General features: G+C 41.8%; 1 protein-coding gene across 4 annotated transcripts in view; it reads left to right on the forward strand.

Annotated features, from left to right (window-relative positions):
• The window catches only part of COL8A1 (collagen type VIII alpha 1 chain), a 186,192-nt gene that overhangs the window by 70,506 nt on the left and 97,743 nt on the right, over nt 1-17,943 (forward strand). The window contains exon 1 of one of the 4 annotated variants that reach the window (XM_049857922.1): nt 11,651-12,075. The exons of 2 other annotated variants lie outside the window; for them this stretch is intronic. The gene's annotated coding sequence lies outside the window, so the exon portion shown is untranslated. Of the gene's footprint in view, nt 1-11,650; nt 12,076-17,943 lie in introns of those variants that run through there. One more of the 4 variants, XM_049857920.1, reaches the window with a different exon arrangement.

Genomic DNA, 17,943 nt, shown 5'->3' on the forward strand with positions numbered 1-17,943 from the left:
TCCAAACTGCCGATTTGAATCTTGTAAAATACATACATACATGTTGTTATTAGCTGCCGTTGAGTTGGCCCCTGACTCATTGCAACCCCATGTACAAGGGGATTAGACCATTGTGCTCCATGGAGTTTTCATTGGCTGATTTTGGGGAGTAGGTTGCCAGGCCTTTCTTCCTAGTCTTAGTCTAGAAGTTCTGCTAACAGCCTATATAGGAGTGTTAAGGGGAGAGCCCCTAAACTGACAGAGCAGGAGTTTTCATGGATTTGAGAGGAACTGAACCAGGCAATTTTGAACATGGATCCCATGAGCAGGCTGGCAGTCCCAGGCAAGGTACCCAGTAGACACTTTAGGACAGCAAGAAGGTTACTAGATGTCTGGAAGTTTCAGAAAGAGAATATTAAGAGGCGGAAGAGGAGCCCAATAAGGAAGGTAGAAGGGTGGTATCTTTCAAATTTGATAGGCAGTGCTCTATATCTAGAAAATCGTGTCACGTGTTACTCTGCTTCCAGCCTCCGTAGTACAAGCTAACAGTAGCTATTTGGTTCCAAAATCTGGCTTCCCATTAGCAGCCCCAGGTAGTTCTGATGCACAGCCAGATTTGGGATTCACTTTGAGAGTTTATTTATCCATTTAACAAACTTATTTAGCTCCTGTTTTTTTTTTTTCTGAGGACTAGCCTGGAGCCCAACCTCCATCGTTTCTGTATCTGTGTACTGAGTTCCATATAACTGATTAATGCCATTGGAAAGAAACTCTTCTAGTGATAAAGAGTGTTTCTTGTGTTCTTTCTGTGTTAGAATTTACAGGACGCTTTCTCTTAATTTAAGGACAGCATGGAAGTCCTGAAGAAGGAACTGCAGACTGCTTGGTTTTATTCATTTCTCTCCCTTTCATTGCACTTAAATTATTTGCATGCTGGGAAAAGCTCGTGAGATGGCCTATTTATAAAGGTCCCGGGGTAGGTAACTATCACACCACCAGTTAAGAAAACGATTATACAAGGCAGATCATTTGATTTACATAACAGTTGGCACATAAAGAACATGTTTTATTTCCCCCCCTAAAATGAGAAGCTAAAAATTTACTTATTTGTAAGAAGCAGATGTTTTTGTTCCAATGTGGGGAATGAATAAACTCCTACCCCCAGGTTTAATCCTTCTGGGGGCATAATGAACAAAATAAAAAATGAATAATTACATAATTAATTCAGTTCACCCAATGTAAACATCTTTCCTGCAGAGAAAAAATATGATGATAAATAATTGACAATAGCTGTAAATAATTTTTTTTTAGCACATATTATATTCCTGCATGTCTTTCTAGTCTATATTTTGATAACTATCTTAGGCATTTTAGGGAAAAAATCCAAATTGCACTATCCTCAATCATAATGACAGTCAACTGAGTAATAGGTTAATAAATTATTGTTGGGTAAGGAAAAATATGTAGCCTATGTACACACTTTGGAAAGAAACAGTCAACATAGTCTTGTCCTCTCCACGACCCCACCCACCCCGCAGAAAGCCCCACACAGGTTTGTGCTGGTTCTTGCCCTCACAGTACTGGAAACACAGTGACAGTGTAAACTGTTGACGGGTGAAAAGGAGGTTAATCCCTAGTTCAGGTCTTCTGTTTTTCTAACATAAACCAGCTTTGTTTCCAGGGTAGTTTTTTTCTTTTTTTCCTTACCTAAAAAACCCAGCCAAAACCAGTTGCCATCTAGTTGATTCTGATTCAAGGCGATCCCGTGTTGTTTCAGAGTAGAACTGCTTCATAGGGTTTTCATGACTGACCTTTCAGAAGCAGATCACCAGGCCTGTCTTCCAGGACACCTCTGGGCGGGTTTGAACCACCAATCTTTTAGGTAGTGCTGATCACTTCACCGTTTGTGCCATCCAGAGACTCCTTTCCTCACCTAGACCCCACCTGAGGGGTGGTGGAAGTCCAGAGTCATTCTCTCAAGTTGTTGTTGTTAGTCACTGTTGACTCCTACTCATGGTGCCCCATGTGTGCCCGAGTAGAACTGTGAGCCTTAGGGTTTTCAAGGCTGTGACCTTTCAGGAGCAGATCACTGAAACACCTCTAGGTGGGTTTGAACCCTAACCTTTTGGCTACTAGTCAAGCGCTTAACCGTTTGCACCGCCCAGGGACTCCATTTTCTTAAATAGACGTTGCTAAACCAGACCTGAGAGAGTCATTCTTTCCCCCAAAGAAAAATTACTGAACCCTGTATAGAATTCCAGAGTTAGAAGCCCAAGGATACAATTCCAAAACTTTAAACACACTTTCAGGCTGATGGCTTCATGTTACCAGATGTCCTTTATGTTTGACTGTGATGAACAGCTCTGAATTATTGGCTGGTTAGGACTAGCAGGCTGAAGTTTGCCAGCTGTGTTCGCTATAGAACATAAGTTATACCGACTGAGTAATCTTGACGTGCATTTTTTCTTGTCATTCCTAGATAATTAATTCACACTTGACATTTATACCTCTGTGATGGTAGATTGCGTAACTACTTAAGAAAGGAATATAAACTATGTTGTTTTTGAGTAATATTGGGTTTTCTTGGAATCACTGCAAAAGGGATGCCCTCATATAAGCTATCAAGGAAGAGAACTAAGTATAAATAAGGGAGCTGCCAGGTCCACACCAATCTTGTTTGATGATCAGTGCCTCAGATTGATTTATATATGTGTTTTTTAAAACTTTAACTTCCCTTTTCCAAAAGGATTTGGACCACCTTAAAGTAATGCAGACAATGTTGTTGTTGTTAGTTGCCACTGAGCCAGCTCCAGCTCTGTGGCCTTGTGTATAGCAGAATGAAATGTTGTGCAGTCCCGCCCCGTCTTCATGCTTGTTGATATGTTTGAGACCATTGATGCAGCTATTGTGTCCATTAATCTCATTGAGGGCTTCCCCAGTTTTCCTTGGCCATTTATTTTGCCCAACGTGATCTCCTCTTCTAGTGGTTGATCTTTCTTGATGATGTGTCCAAATTAAGTGAGTTAAAGTCTCACCATCCTTGCTTCTAAGGAACATCCTGGTTGTGTTTCTTCTAAGACTTTGTTCGTTCTTCTGGGAGTCCACAGTATGTTCAACACTCTTCACCAACACCACCATTTGAATGCATTAAATCTTCTTCTGTCTTCCTTTTTCATTATCCAACTTTCACATAAGAGGTGATTGAAAAGATCATGGCTTTGGTCAGATGCAACTTAGTCATCAAAGTAACATCTTTGCTTCTCAAAACTTTAAAGAGGCCTTTTGCAGCAGATTTGCCCAATGCAATACATCATTTGACTTCTTGATTTCTGCTTCCATGGACATCAGGCAATAGTCTCTTGTGATTCATGGGGTTTTCGTTGGCTAATTTTCAGAAGCAGATCACCAGGCCTTTCTTCCTAGTCTGTTTGAGTCTGGAGGTTTCACTGAAACCTGTCCACCATGGGTGACCCTGCTGGTATTTGAAATACTAGTGGCATAGCTTCCAGCATCCTAAGAATGGGTAAGCCACCACAATCCAGCACACGAACAGATGGGTGGTGGACAATGCAATAAGATTTAAAAATAAATAAATAAACCCATTGCCATTGAGTTGAGTCCAACTCATAGCAACCCTATAGGATGGAGTAGAGCTGCCCCATAGAGTTTCGAAGGAGTACCTGGTGGATTTGAACTGCTGACCTTTTGGTTAGCAGCCCTAGCTCTTAACCACTACGCCACCAGCGTTTCCGCAGTAAGATAGAGTAGATTAAAAATAAGTGAAGAGGATATATCAAAGGAGAATGAAGGGTAGGAAAGCAAACTGCAGGATGGAGACAGGGGAAACAGCGGACATGTATCATGACACACTGCATTTTTACGAGGAGCAGACCACAGGGAGAGCCCGGACCTTTCTAGCAGGCCATGTGAAAAGGGAAACACCATCAGTGATAAAAACTCGCACACACGTAAAGTTAGCCAGCTGCTCACAAGAGGAACCACCATTGCTAACACTGCAGAGGTAGAACTGTGCTGGTCCAAGAAGGATGGCAATGCAGCACACCTGAGCAGAACAACCTGGCGCTCAGACAAACCGTCACACAGCATCAGGTGTTGGTTCAATTTTACAATCAACACGGAGACCACCGTCTGCTTTGTGTCGGTGGTGAAAGCTGGGCGCTTCAAACCTCGGTGAGCTGCACATGATCCTCCTTGCTTCTGCCTGGGACTGTCATCATTTCTCAGGGGGTGCACTTCCGCACCTGTCTCCCTGACAAGTCTGGAAAGTGTGTTTAGGAAGAGGTCACTGGGCTGCCCCTTGCTTCATTTTTATTTTGGTCCTGGTTCGAAACGTATGAGGTTAGGAAAGTCACAGGATCTGCATGATTGGGCTCCGGCCCTGTCTACCTTTGGGGTATTCTCAGGGAGGAAATTGGAGAAAGTCCCATCAAGTAAGAAAATAGAATAATAAATAAAAAGTCTGCTTGTCTATACCCATATATGTTTAGCAAAATTATACAACCAGTTGCCATCAAGTTGACACGGACTCATGGAGACCCCATTGTGTCAGAGTAGAACTGCACTCTATAGGGTTTTCAATGGCTTTTTTTTTTTTCAGATGTAGATCGCCAGTTCTTTCTTTCGATGCACCTCCAACGTTTTTTTTTTTTAGCAGGCAAAACCCTGGTGGCGTGGTGGTTAAGAGCTACAGCTGCTAACCAGAGGTTAGCAGTTGAATCCACCAGGTGCTCCTTGGAAACCCTATGGGGCAGCTCTGCTGTGTCTGATAGGGCTGCTATGGGTCGGAATCGACTTGACAGCGTCGGGTTTGTTTGTTTGTTTGTTAACCATTTGCACTACTCAGGGACTTAATAAAATATTTAAAAAAAAACTCAGTTGCCATTGAGTCCTTTCAGCTCATGGTGACCTCATATTTGTCCGAGTAGAACGTGCCCTATAGGATTTTCAGTGACTAATTTTTTGGAAGTAGATTGCCAGGTCTTTCTTCCTATGTGCTTCTGGGTGAATCTCAACCTAATAAAAATAATAGTTAACATTTACTGAGCACTTAGTATGTACAGAGCTTTACATTTAATTCATTGAATCCTCCCAACAACCCTATGTGGTAGATACTGTTACTTGTTTGGTAGAGAAAGAAACTGAGGCACAAAGGGATTAGGTGACCTCCTCTAAATCACACAGCCAGTAAGTGGCACAGTCAGAATTTGAACCGCAGGAGTCTTCTGCCAGAGCTGCTCTCTAGCTATAAACTCTAAAACCTCTCTTACCTCCACCTCCACCCTTTAACACACACCCCTGGAACTACCATTTCTGACTTTTTTTTTTCCTCCTCGTTTTAGCCTGATTTCCCCTCTACAAAAAAAAAAAAAATCTTCGGGGAAATTCCCAGAGCGTTATTTTTGCTGCCCTTACATTCTTGCCAGCCCTCTTCCCAGAGACACCCCTGCATGTGGTTCATGGTGAGCAGGTGCCTGAGGAGGCACTGAGCAAAGCCTGTTCTAAAACTGGAGACAAAAGAAGATGTCAAGTTCACGAAGACAGCCTGTGGTCCGAGGCATAAGTCAGGAGGAATGGTGGCTTCTCTCTTCTTCCCACCTCAAAACCAAACTCATTGCTGTCGAGTCAATTCCGACTCACAGCTACTCTAGAGGACAGAGTAGAACTGCCCCACAGGATTTCCAAGTCTGTAATCTTTACCGAAGCAGACTGCCACATCTTTCTCCCTCAGAATGGCTAGTGGGTTTGAATCCCTGACCTTTCAGTGAGCAGCCAAATGCTTAACCACTACACTACCAGGGCTGCTTTCCCGCCTCACAAATTCAGATAATTCACTTCTCAGACTAGGCCGGTTGGCTTGGCTTGCCAGAAAATCACCAGCTTGAATTATTCTGATGATAAAACCTTCCACCTGAGGTTGAAGCCCACTTCCTCTGCCCTTCTTTGGTCTCTGCAGACTTTTTCTTTTTTGGAAAAACCATACTGGCAAGCTGGCCAAACGCCTTCCACATACTTGAGATTTTACAGTGGCTTTTTTGGACCTCCAACGTATTTTACATGTCAGCCGATCTCTGCTGGATAGAGCCCCATGAGGACCTGTTGACACCTCACGGCAGAATTTCACAAAATGTTCTAGGAAGAGATAATTTTCTAATTATACCACCAAATTCTGCTTATGAAGGCATTTTCCAACCACTGGTTCCAGTGGTGGGAATAGTCTGAGAGTGAAATTAGACCCGGAGTGCATACTTTCCTTCACTTTCTCCCTGTTTAACTTTTTTTTTTTTTTTTGGTACTAGGAAGTAAAGCCTGGAAAACTAGGCCTTGGTTTCCAAGTGCTTACCTAACAATGCAACCTTAAAGAAATGTTATTTTTCTCAGACTAACACTTGGAAGCAGTGGAGCTAGGGCTCTTTCCCTGGACCACTGATTTAGGGCCTCAAAGGAGTCCATCCAATCATTGTGTGTGTGTCGTTCGCCTCCTCTCTACAACGTTTCTTTCTGCTCTCCTTCTGCCTCAACAGCTCTTCCTCCAGCCACTAGTTAGAAAGGCAACTTCTTCTCATCCTGTAGACCTTGGTTATGCCTCGCTTCTTAAGGCAGCCCTCGCTAATCCACTCTAACGGGTCTCCCGAAATTGGCCTGTAGACCACTTGCACTTAAGGCCCAGATACCTGAATTTTAACAAACCCCCAGGAGATTCTTATGTAAGTGAGAGTGTGAGAACCTCTGGCCTGTACGGAGTCAAATCCTGTGCTCCACCCTCCCATCCACCACCTGCCATCAGCTTGCCCTACTGTGGTGGCATGCGTGTTGCTGTGATGCTGGAAGCTATGGCACTAGCAGTTCAGATACCAGCAGGGTCACCTATGGCACACAGCTTTCAGTGGAGGTTCCAGATTAAGACAGATGGGAAAAAAGGTCTGGCAATCTACTTCCAAAAATAAGCCAGTGAAAACCCTATGGATCACAACAGAACACTGGCTGATATAGTGCTGGAAGATGAGCCCCCTAGATTGGAAGGCACTCAAAATACACACTGAATGTAGGCATACCAATGATTGTAAAAATGGTGCAGGGCTGAGCAGTGTTTTTTTCTGTTCTACATGGGCTCACCATGAATCAGAGTTAACTCGATAGCAACTACCTGCAACAACACCCTCCTCCCGTAGGCCCTACTGGAACTCCCCCTCCCACCCCCCAGACCGTTGTACTGGTAGCTAACCTATTTAACAACTGTCTTTTATACCAACCATAAGCTCCATCTATGCAGGTACCATTTTTATTGACATAGCTGAGTTTCCAGTTCAGTAAAGATTTATTACCCTTGATAAATATTTGCTGAACTGGATTGAATCAAATCAGTTTTTCATCACTGTTTAAAAAAACTCAATTTAAGGAATTACTTAAATTCCACTTTTAAAAGAAAGGGATAAAGCAATTGAAACAAGTTTATAATCAGAATTTAGTCAGAAAACAGTACTCACAGAATGCTTTGTGTCTTTCTATATTTAATTCAACCTCTACATGTTTTGTTTGACCTGTGTGGTCACCATCAACTTTCAGAATCACAGCAGAGATGCTGATGGTAAAAACTGATTTTTGCCCAAACGGTGAACCTTTGGTTGTGATGTTTTTTTGAAAGATTTTTAATAACGAAGCTTGAAACAAAGAATTCTCATATCAAAATTCAGTTAAAGAGAGACCATGATATATAAGGAAATTTCCTTTTTAATCACACACCCAACTCCCTTGCCATGTGTGAGAAGGGCCGGCTGTCAGGCTTTATTTTTTTCTTTTTTTTAGGGGGAGGGGAGGAGACACAGGACCCAATTATTAAATCACCCATTTATTAAACTGCCATTTAACTCAGTGTTTTGTGAGGAGTGTGCATATGTGTGTCTGTGTGTATATTTAACTCACTAAAAAATGACATTGCTGAAAGAAAATTCTGGATTGTAAAGCTAGAAAAACTGACCTAGGAACCCCAGAGCAAAGCAGCACCACTGTCGTCAGTGAACTGGAATATTTCCCAGACCTCAGGCTACTCCCCAACTATTCTCTGTCCTCACCCCTCCCCCACAAGAGAGGTGGCGTCCGTGGGGAGCAGCAGGCCGTGACACAGTGAAAGCCACAGTCCATAGAAAATAAGCCAGTACCACTGTCTCCATACATTTCCCTCCAGGCACCATATAATAATAAAAAAAAAAAAAAAAATCATTGTCTTTGAGTCGATTCTGACGCATAGCGACCCTGTAGGACAGAGTAGAACTGCCCCATTAGGTTTCCAAGGAGCAGCTAGTGGATTCGAACTGCCAACCTTTTGGTTAGCAGCCAAGCTCTTAACCACTGCGCCACCAGGGCTCCAAGCACCAATAGAAGGATTTAATACAGAAAAATAATAAAATTGCATCTCTCTTAAGGAATGCCACCTATGTCAGAATAAAAGGGAGATCTTCAAGCGAAGTTTCCTATGCTCCATAAACATAGTTCACTGAATGAACTGAAGCTGAGGATATAGTTCCATTAAAGAAAGAAGTTTTCACTGACCTTCGCGGAGTTCAAGCCACTTGATCAGGTGTCAGGAGGAATGGCTAGTCCGTTGACTTTTAATCATAATTTTTGTGCCAGCACAGCTATGCTAACATTTGTACCAGGTACAGGTATTTATTATTATCATTATCATCCCTATTTTGTAGTTGAGAAGATAGGCTTAGAGAAATTTTGTAACCAGCCCACAGTCACACAGATGGTAATGGTAGTAGAGTTAACATCCAGAATCAGGCTGTGTGAGTCCAAGGCCCGTGGTCTCTATGCTGTTAAAAACTGGAAACTTCTGCTGTTAAGTCATAATTCCTTGGTGAGCTGGGCAAGTGTGAGGTTAAAAAAAAAAAAAAATACTCTATTTTCTTGACATAATTGCTGGCTCCCCTCCCGGGCCTTATCTCTAAGGAGATGAAATTCACCATTTTGGAACTCTTCCTGCTTACTAAAAGGCAAAGTTGTCCTCTAACCATAAATGGCAGAGGGGAAGGTCCTGAGAAAGTTTGACCGCCCTGGGCAATTCATTGTGACAGTTCCGAAGGCTCTTTTCTAGACTTTTTTTTTCCTCAGTTGCAAATCAGTCTTTGCAGTGATCAGGTTCTGCCATTTCATCTTATCATCTCACACACAGTATCACTTCCTTTTCTGGATTAGGAGTAAGGAAGCAATTCGAAAAGCCTTCTGACTTGGAGAAACAACAACAAAAATCAGAAAGCAAAGAAAAAAACAATGTGATAGTTATTCAGTAGTTACATAAAAATTATAGTCTCAAAATGCAGGGAAAATGAGTCACTCTTTACAGGGACAAATGTAATAGTCACAATATGATTAATTGTTTTGTTTTCAGCCTTTATATTTTCTTCTCAAAAACCCACTCCCCCTTTACTTTTTTCCCCAAAGCTCTTGGGACTCTTTTGCACATCTGCAAACCCACTGTCAGTTCCAGGTTCCTCTTCTGCTGTTGAACCACTCTGGCTTCCAGCCTCTGAAAAGGAAGCCAGTTCTCACCAGACAAGCAAACAGAGGTGACCTAATACCTGGGGGAGGCAGGGTGGGGCCTCTGCCTGGTAAACGGTGAAGGATTTCAGGCCTGTCTGGTCCTTAAACCACTGACAAACTAAATCATTTCAGAGTTCGCAGGCAACCGGATGGGGTCATGGAAAAACAGGTGATTTTTACTTTCTGAGCAGAGGGCAAGAATATGGGATAGAGAGAATTATAGGATTAAGCTGAGCAGTGATGGTTCTTTTTTCTTTCTTTCTCTTTTTTTTAGTGATGGTTCTTTTAAACAGTATGTTTTTCAGGAAAAAAGATGAGCAAAGTGGGAATAATATTTTCTACCTATCTACCTACCTAACGACAATGATGATCTCCTGAGACTATTCAAAAAGAAAAAAAAAAAAGCATTTTGAGGCTACCAATAAATAGAAGGTATGCTCTCAGTTTGTGACTTTTCTTTTCACTGAATAAAAACACTTGAGCCTTTGGGCTTTTGTTAACCTCTGTTATATTCAGGTAAACTTGGAAGAGAGCAAAACAGAAAATCTATGCTCTTTGAAAAGGGATAAAGTCATACTTTGGGATGAGAAATTTTAAAAGGTTAGGAACGGATACATTTAAGGGCCATTTGGGGCAAAAACCAAAATCAGACCTTTCTATCCTCACCAAGGACTATGAAGAAAAATTGAGTTATTTGTCACTATTCAAGTGGTACTTTCTTTGAAAAGAAAGCTTCCAAACAATTCCTGGAAACCCTCCCTGTCTAAGATGATGGCATTTTTGTGAATTGAGGGCAAAAGCACCAGCAACATATGGAGTACATTTTCCCTTATAACACTGAGCTGTTTAAAATTGACGGGAAAACCACTTGGCAAGGTGCACTGGCCAAGCCAATGGCAAAAGTCATTTCAGTTTATCCTGATTCCTTTCCATGTCCACCTCCCAGCCTGCCGGACATCCATGCCCAGGATTTATTTCAAGCCCTGAATTGAAAACCAAGCAGCCTGGGATACCTGAAAGAAGCCACTTTCTCTTGGCATGGGAAAAATGGCGCTGCCTTTTGCCCCATGTCTGCTGAGATGACATACGGGGGAAAAGCTGGAGACTTTCCAGAAATGAGGTGCATTTCAAAAAGCCTCAGAAGTGACTGTTTTTGAATGAGTACCTAATATAAGGAAGACCTCATGGAACTGTCAATCAGACTTGTGACCTGACTCCAAAGGCAGAGGGACTAGATCACTCCAGGTTTTAGCACTGAAGTCCCTAGGTATTGGGCACCCAAATAGGTGACTTTGGATGCCTTTGTGGCTCAAATGTTGAGGAAAAAAAGTAACATTGAGAGCAACTTGTCTAACCTGAGTAAAGATGAAAAGAGTAATAAAATCTCTAATAATAGTAGCCAACATTTACCGAGTCCTTGTTTTGTGTCAGGCCTTTGCTAGGCATTATACAAACATTATTTTGGTTAATTCTGATTACAGCCCTGAGAGTTCCTTATTACTGTCCCCGTTCTACAGGTAAGGGGACTGAAGAACTGAGAAATTCAAGTAACTCGCCCAATTTCACACAAATAGTAAGGTTAGAGCTGAAATGAATATTCACGAAGTACATTGAAATCAACAAAGAGCCACTTCCAACACTCAAAAGTCTTCTGATAGCATGCCTGCAGCCTCCTCAGGTATTAAGACGGAATTAGAACAGGCCACATTTCTCCTTTGCTGCTGTCCCAGGAACTTACTAGATGCCAGATGTGCCCTCAGGAACTGACTAAGGAAGACAGAAACCGGTAAAGCTAAGGCTTGTTAAATGGCAATTGGTTTAGCACCTCCTAAAACAGAATCCACCAGCTTCCATGGAATAAAGCTGTAAGCTCCTACAGCAAGGCTGCTTGAAACCTGCATCAGTTAAGACCTTCAATAGTTTCTATCCAAAGCATTCTTTGAACCGCTGATCCCGAGCCCAGCTCAGCCTCTTGTGAGTTAAGCACCCTGCCAGACGGCTGCCAGAGCCCTGTTTAATCCCTCTCCCAAGGAACAGGCATAGTGTTTGAATAAAATTGCTGCTATAATTACTTGTCTTACCATTTAAGAGTATTACAGGCTCTGGGAGTGGATTGAGAAGAAAATACAATTAAAAGCAATTGTAACACTGTTCTATTGAGACACAGAGCCTGTGATTGCACAAGGGGCGACACCTGGCCCCCAGCCTAGCCTTCGGAGGGTTTATCTCCTGGAGAGAAGCAGTTTTACTTAATTTGGTTTCCTGTATGAAAACAGGATGCCTGGAGCTTGTGGCTCTGGTCAGAGGGGAGGAGAAAGGGAAGTCCGGACATAGCTCCAGATTAACATTGAAAACCAGGGCAAATGGAAAACACACCCAACTGGGAGGCTAACCATAGATATACTTGGATGACAAAATCAGACTTTCACTTTTTAAAGGCGAGCCCTGACCTGTCTATCCCTGGTCATGTCTAAAAGCACATGTATTTATAATTAATGGACCCAGAGACCACCACCACGCAATTGTGGCTGTCATGTAAGTAGCTCCGTCTTTTTTTTTTGTTGTTGTTATTAGTGCTAATTTTTTGAATTAGTGCTCTACTGGACTTCTTAAAACTTGACCCACCTCAAAGTCAGAACCAGAGTATTATATTCTATTTCCCCCACGGGCGCCTTCCACTCTGAAAGTAAAGCGTAAGCATTAGGAGCAGCTGTCTGAGGAAGCAATTTCTAAAGCCTACCCTTTTTTCTGGGTACCCCATAAAGTTTCCAGAAGTCTGAAGGAAACAAATGACTCAGGAAGTGCTTGATTTAACTATTTCTACTGCTTCCCAAAATTTCAACAAAAGTATTGACAAACTGGAATCTATCTGAAAACTGACCTCTGTTCTGGAGCTATTACGACTTAAACACGGTTCTGTATCCTACTGGCCACCTGTGAGCAGCTTTCTTTGTATTCCTTGGCAATAGTCCCAGGAATCCATTTCCATTCGTTCTTCCATCATTCACCCGTTCATTTATTCATTCAACAACTATATGCAGCTGTGGGCGTACAGCAAAGAACAAGGGAGACAATTTTTCACTCTAAAGGAGCTCACGCTGTAGTACGGGAGACAGACAATAGACGAGAAAGCAAATCATAAACAGAAGCTATTTGGATAGCAACAAGCGCCATCAAAAATAAGTAAGGAAATGTCATAGAAAGTGACATGGGGAAGAAGGAACCCCTTTACATAGGGAAGGCCCCTCTGAGAAAATGACATTGGAGCTGAGACTGCATGATGTAAAAATTGCAAGAAGCCTATTCCATGACAAAGGACCTATAAACACAAATTCCTTGGGGCCCCAATAAGCTTGGTATATTCCAGGAACAGCAAGGTTATTGTGGTTGTAGAAAAATAAGCACATTTTAGCTGGGTATACTTGGAGTTGGAGGTTCATATAGAGTTTTCTAGACTAAAGGGAGTTTGTATTTTGTTTGACCAGAAAGCCATTGGAGGGGTAGGAGGTGGGAATGATGGTATGCTCTGATTTATCATTTTAATGAATCCATCAGACAGCTGGGTAGAGCATGAAATGTCAGGTGGAATGGGGGATACAAGAGTAGTAACAGAGAAGAACAATTAGGAGACTGTTGAAGTAAACAAATGAAAATAATGGTGGCTTGGAACTAGTAGAGGACATAGCGAGACGTGGCTATATTAGGGATATATTCTGAAGGTAGAGGAGACAGGTACGATAGATGGATTAGATGAGAGAATGAGGGAAGAGAAGAATCAGGAATAACTCTGAGATGTTGGGCTTAAACCACTGGATGGGTGTTTGTACCATTTCCTGAGACTTTAGTTGTTGTAGTCGGCTTTACCGCATGACGTACAACAGAATAAAACATTGTACAGGTCCTGCTCCATCTTCGTGATCACAGGCATGTTTGAGTCCATTGTTGTAGCTATTGTGCCAATCCATCTCACTGGGGGTTTCCCTCGATTTTGTTGGCCTTCTACTTTACCAAACATGAAGTCCTTTTCTAGCGATTGGTCTTTCCTGATAACTAACATGTCCCAAGTAAGGAAGCCTAAGTCTTACCATCCGTGCTTTTAAGGAGCATTCTAAGGTTGATTGTTTTTCTGGAAATTCATAGTAAATTCAATATTCTTTGCCAACACCACAATTTGAATACCTCAGTTCTTCTTTTGTCTTCCTTTTTCATTGTCCAGCTTTTGCACACATACCAAACCAAAAACCAAACCCAGTGCCATCGAGTCGATTCCGACTCCTAGCGACCCTATAGAACAGAGTAGAGCTGCCCCATAAGGTTTCTAAGGAGTGCCTGGCGGATTCGAACTGCTGACCCTTTGGTTAGCAGCCGTAGCACTTAATCACTATGCCACCGGGGTTTCCTTTGCACACATATGAGGTTTAAAAGACCATGGCTTAGGTCAGGAGCACCTTAGTCATCAAAGTGACATCTTTATTTTTTAAAACTTCAAAGAGGTCATTTGTAGCAGATTCGCCCAGTATAGTACGTTGTTTGATTTCTTGACTGCTGCTTGCATGAACTTGTATTATTAATCCAAGGAGAACTGATCCTCCCTAAATAATCTTAATCCAGGTAGCTAGAACAAGTCCTGCTCACTGTTCTCTATTTTATCCCATGTTTTCTTGAAATGGAAGAGGCTAATTGTGCTTCCAGAATTTGTGTCTGTAATGACAGCCCCCAGCCATTTAAAGTAACCGTCTTCTGCACATATCTCAGAACAAGCAGAAAATTGTTGGAGCCAGAGCTACCTAAATTGTCAGCAAAGAGAGAATAATCTCCCTAGTATCTGAGAAAACGAGAGAATAAACAAAGCCATGCATTTTAATTTTGCCATCCTTCTCTTGAAAGGAGCAACTTGATTGGGTCATTAGTATGTGGCAATGCTAAAGAGGGGGTGGGGTGAGGACCTGAACTGTTTATTCTCTAGACCAATCTGCAAAGCCTAGTGGACTCCTGGAGATTGCTTCTCTGAACAGTCTATTGTATTTTCATATTTCATGGAGTCTGTGAGAGAGAATTAAAAGTTCTTATGCTCACTGTTGAGCACTTTTCAGATTGCCTTTATTAAAATAATTACACTTTACACTAGTATAACTCCTTTCATCTAAAGGTGAAAGACTTTGCAATCAGCAAACTACTTGCTCTGTGGTACCCATCTGAGTTCAAATTAAACCCAGTTGTGGAACATCTCAGTTTGCCGTACTCTGGCATATATGGGTTGGTAATTATAGAACCAGAAATAACCCGGTATAGAGAAGGGTAATAGTTCTCTTAGTACATTTATGGACTACAGTTGGCTGGTGCATGAACATACACAAATAACTTTTTCTGAGCATTCTAGTTCTCATGTAAGTTGGGGAGCAGTTTATCTGAATTTTTACAGCGTGTGAAAGTCTGTCCAGCAGACCAGCATCTTGAACAAGCACCAGGGAGTTGCGCTGGATTAAATGACTTCTAAGGCAAACATTCCATCAGAATGGTTAGAAGCAAAATGCAAACTCATTGACTCCCTGAAGATAATGCATAGATCCATTTCATAACACTGATGGTGGAATCTTTATATGCATGCTTTAAAATGTGCTGCAAAAGAAAGCTTATTTAATAAGAATTTCAATCAGCGCACCTTATCGACAATGCTGAACAGAATAGAAGCCCAGACAGAAAGCATAGTAAGTGGCCTTCCTGTCATATCAGATGGTTCGTGACCCCCCAGAAGACCTATTAGTGGTATAAGCCACAATTGCAGTCCATCATCAACATTTCTTTGCATGGCATTTAAATTTAAGGAAAAAGGACTTGCTAACTCCCTGATGCTGAATGTTTGACCTTGAAGCTTGCTGTTTGCTCCTTTTTTGTCTCAATCCTCATGACTACAAATGCCATTATTAGTCATAAGATTATTCAGCCTCTTTTAAATTCCAGCCATGGTATTTGACTCTCTGGTTTAAACATATAAGGAATTCAAAAATCCTAATTATTTTCAATGTGCCTAATTCTTCAGCCTTTACGGTATACTGAGAATTTTGTTAGCTTCATACGGAATTAAGTTCTATGTAAGTTTTAGCAATTTTATGCCCCTGAATCCTTCATTGAGCAAGGAGATATCATTCATAGTGGGAATCATATAGGTTTGTGCTTGGAAAGACCTGGAACTGGATCCCAGCCCTGCCACTGGTGAGCTAGGAGAGCGTAGGGGAGCCATCGAACCTCTCTTTTGTGGGCTATAAATAGAATACAATATTTACATGCAGGACTATTATATAGATAACACATGATCCATGTAAAACTCCTGGCATGAAGTAAGCATGCAGTAAATCCAGACAGTATTCAGTATCGCCATCATCAACAACATCACTACATTTATGTGAAGATAACAACTGAGTCAGCACTGTTTTCCATTTTAGCCTACGTCTGGCAAGGCTTGTTTTAGCCTTAAAGTCTTTGATCTTATGATTTGACTGTTTATGGCCCCACAAAGGAATGACACATTGAACATATCATTTAGAACAATCCATTTAGGAGAAACCCAGACTGTTAGTTGAGTTTAGTCTGAAAATCCATCCTAGTTCATTTATCATAAAAGATCACCTGGGTGCAGAAAATTGCAAAAGGAATCATAAAGCTATAAATCTTAGAGCTCAGTGTCCTTTTAGAAACAAGATGTTTCAACCCCTATTATTTACAGATATGAAAACCAAGGCCCAACTGAGTCAAGCAACTTTAACAAGGTCATGCAATTTAGTGATGAGTTAATGTCAGGAAAAGGCCCAAGTCTCAATTAGGTTTAGAACTTAAAACCCTCCTGTTCTGAGGGAGGGAAGGGGTGGGAGGAAAAAAACACCAACTAGGTAATGGATAGGTGGTAACTTTGGTGAAGGGTAAGACTGTACACAATACCGGTATACTGTGAAGTCAGCACAACTTGACCAAGGCAAGGTCATGGAAGCTTCACAGGCACATCCAAACTCCCTGAGACACTAAATTTACTGGGCTGAGAGCTGTGGGGACCATAGTCTTGGGGAACATCTAGCTCAGTTGGCATAACATAGGTTATAAATACAATGTTCTACATCCTACTTTGGTGAGTAGCGTCTGGGGTCTTTAAAGCTTGTGGATGGCCATCTAAGATACTCCACAGGTCCCAACCTGTCTGGAGCAAAGGGGAATGAAGAAATCCAAACACACAAGGGAAAGATGAATGCAAAGTACTAATGGATCGCAACTACCACAGCCTCCACCAGATTAAGTCCAGCACAACTAGATGGTGCCCAGATACCACCACCAAGTGCTCTGACAGGGATCACAATAGAGGATCCTGGACAGAGCTAGAGAAAAATGAAGATTTTTCTAACTCGCAGAAAAAGACCAGACTTACTGGTCTGACAGAGACTGGAGAAACCCGGAGAGTATGGCCCCTGGACACCCTTTTAACTCAGTACTGAAGTCACTCCTGAGGTTCACCCTTCAGCCCAAAATTAGAAAGGCCCATAAAACAAAATGAGACTAAATGGGCACACCAACCCAAGGGCAAGGACAAGAAGGCAGGAGGGGTCAGGAAAGCTGGTAACAGGGAACCCAAGGTCAAGAAGGAGAGAGTGTTGACATGTCGTGGGTTTGGCAACAAATGTCACAAAACAATATGTATTAATTGTTTCATGAGGAACTAATTTGCTCTGTAAACCTTCATCTAAAGTACAATTAAAAAAAAAAAGAAAACTCCTATTCCAATGATGTTTCTTTTACTGTTTAAAAAAAAAAAAAGTTTAACTAGTGTTAATTCTTCCGAAAGATCGACATGCTCAGAATCAAAAACTAGTGATAGAGTCGGAGCTAGATCGTTTGTTGTTGACAGAATTTCCCAATTTAGATACTCTTGAAGGGACACATATTTAACTTCATGGACACTTTTTTTTGTTATTATTATTGTACTTTAGATGAAGGTTTACAGAACAAACTAGCTTCTCATTAAACAATTAGTACACATATTGTTTTGTGACATTGGCTACCAACCCCATGACATGTCAACACTCTCCCCTTCTCGACCTTGTGTTCCCCATTACCGGCTTTCCTGTTTGGACGTATATTGTTCAGTAGTCTGCAAAATGTTCCTTGTGTCCTAGCCAGACCAGCGTCCTTACCATCAAAACATCCGTTCAATTGCTAAATCTTTCCCCATATGTACAATGACTCCCATTTCTTCTCTGTTTATCCAACTCTTATTCACTCTGCAAGACCCAGTTTACTGCCCCTTTGTCTATGATATCTTCCCTCCCTCGCATCTCTGGCCTTCATGAATCTCCCTTTTTTTCCTGAACTCCTACAATCCCTAAGCCTAGTCCACACAACTGAGGAATCAATTACCTA

The sequence above is a fragment of the Elephas maximus genome, chromosome 18, assembly GCF_024166365.1.
Source record: "Elephas maximus indicus isolate mEleMax1 chromosome 18, mEleMax1 primary haplotype, whole genome shotgun sequence".
Taxonomy (NCBI): domain Eukaryota; kingdom Metazoa; phylum Chordata; class Mammalia; order Proboscidea; family Elephantidae; genus Elephas; species Elephas maximus.